Source organism: Silene latifolia, chromosome 10 (assembly GCF_048544455.1).
Source record: "Silene latifolia isolate original U9 population chromosome 10, ASM4854445v1, whole genome shotgun sequence".
NCBI classification, from domain to species: domain Eukaryota; kingdom Viridiplantae; phylum Streptophyta; class Magnoliopsida; order Caryophyllales; family Caryophyllaceae; genus Silene; species Silene latifolia.
In genome coordinates, this window is record NC_133535.1 from 90,058,356 (window position 1) to 90,060,584 (window position 2,229).

The 2,229-nt window shown below is 37.6% G+C and overlaps 1 non-coding gene across 1 annotated transcript; it reads right to left on the minus strand.

Moving 5' to 3' along the window:
• Window positions 1–1,741: 1,741 nt before the first annotated feature.
• Window positions 1,742–1,848, minus strand: LOC141610120 (small nucleolar RNA R71). The gene has a single exon (XR_012528014.1). It is a non-coding gene; the product is annotated as a small nucleolar RNA R71 (small nucleolar RNA).
• Window positions 1,849–2,229: the final 381 nt, after the last annotated feature.

Genomic DNA, 2,229 nt, shown 5'->3' on the forward strand with positions numbered 1-2,229 from the left:
TCTTTAATTTTGTAATCAACATTTAATCAAGTTTTAATACAAATCTCATTTCCTTAATCTCTCTTTTGTTCATCTTTCATTTTGGGTAATTGAAGATTATTTGGGTTATTATTGGGAGATTGACAACCTTCCAATCAATCATCAAGTACTTCTATTATTCTTTGCTTTATTATTGGAATCATTAGTAGGTATAATTCTCTTGACCCTTTTTTAATTATTGTTAATTATCTTCATTTATTCATCATGTTTTACTTTGTTGGTATGATTGACAACCTTGCTAGCATGTTCAACATGATAATGAGTGAGTAGTTTTCTTAGCTAGGGTTAATGGGTAATTAGGGGAAACCAACATGGGGGATGATTCATGCTTAAATTAATATGTTTTCATAGTTTATTTGCTTGCTTGTTGTGATCTCAACTTATGCACATGTTATGTTTGATGAAATGCGAGCCTATGAATCCTTGCATTTTTTACTCATCACCTAACTTTTCAATGAGACTTGTAAGACATAAACCAACTCAAGTCTCATTAGACCATGCATATAGTTGAGTAGGGAAGATTAAGTCGACTTGTAGGTGTTGTAAAATCTAATCGATTCGGCTCCGGGACTCAAACTTTCCTAGGAATGTAAGATATAAACCAACTCGGTCCATCACAACAATAATTGATTGCTTATGATTTGAGAATATGTTTGTATGATCAATTCCCATGAATCCCCTATGACCCCAGGACATCCTAGTGCCTTTTATCAATTGTTTACATCCCTTTTTAATCATCTTGCTTGTTTACTTTTATTGCTATTTAGTTTAGTGATCTTCTACTTCAAACCCCAAATTGTGACACCCTTAGACACCACTAGTTGCAATTGAAAATCTCATCTCAATTCCCGTCCCTTGGGATCCGACCTTTACTTGCCTCTTTACTAATTGTAGAGTTGTTTGTGGAGTTATAAATTGTGTTTTGGTCTAGGTGGTCCTGACGACAAGTACCGAAAACTAAACCTCCTAAGGGAGTCCGACCAAAAATGGCGCCGTTGCCGGGGACGGTGTTAGCTTGATTTAGATTTTCTTAAATTGTTATTAGTTGTGTCTTTCTTTGCTTTGGGGAAGTAAAACTCCTCAAGGTTTGTTCTAATTATTTTCGAGTTGTTTGATATTTTGCATGTCTAGAAGATCAACAGGTAACTTGTTACCCTTTGATCATGAAATTGAAAGGACTTTGACAAACAATAGAAGACTTCCTAGGAGAACTTTGAGAGGTATTGGTGAGGTTGTAGATATTCAACCAAACACTATTGAGTTCGTCAACCCTTTTGCAAGAGAAGGCAAGGAGAACCCAACACAAAATCCAACACAAAATCAACCCACAATGCCTAAATTTTCATCACATTCCGTACCAACCGAGGAGAACCTACCTAATGATACTCCCACACCACAACACTTAACCGGAAATTTTATTGCCAAATCCGCATTTATCCAATTAGTCGAAAGAAGCCAATTTGGGGGGATGCCTAGTGAAGACCCTCACTCCCACATGGAGACTTTTTGCGACTATTGTGATGCGATTTCTCAAACCGGTGTAACTCAAGACCAAATTCGATGGGTCTTATTTCCTTTTTCTCTAATTGGCACCGCGAAACAATGGTTGAAAGGCCTTGATAAGGCTACTCTCGGAATTGATTCTTGGAAGAAATTGGCTCTAGCTTTCTACAAAAAGTTCTATCCACCGGAAAAGACTAACATGCTAAGAGCTCAAATTACGGGCTTTAAGCAAAGAGATGAAGAATCCTTGTATGAAGCTTGAGAGCAATTCAAAGGAATTTGTCGCTCATGTCCTCATCATGGACTTAGCGAGTGGTTCTTGGTACAACAATTTTGGAACGGTCTTTATGATGACTCAAGAAACATTCTCAACATGGGATCAAATGGAATGTTCACCGAAGTTGACGACAATCAAACTTGGAACAAGATTGAGGAAATGGCGGTCCATAATTCACAATATAGTAAACCTCGCAAGGCTACTAGAGGAGGAAAGCATGAAGTGGACTCTATTACTCAATTGGGTGCTCAACTTAGTGCTCACATTGATACCATCAATTTGAAGTTCGAAAAAGCTATGGCTAGACTTGAAGAAGCCTCGAAATCACCAAAGCAACATGTTAATGCCATGACGGCATCTTCATCAATCCCAAGTGGGATATGTGAGAATTGTGGAACTTTGGTACATGA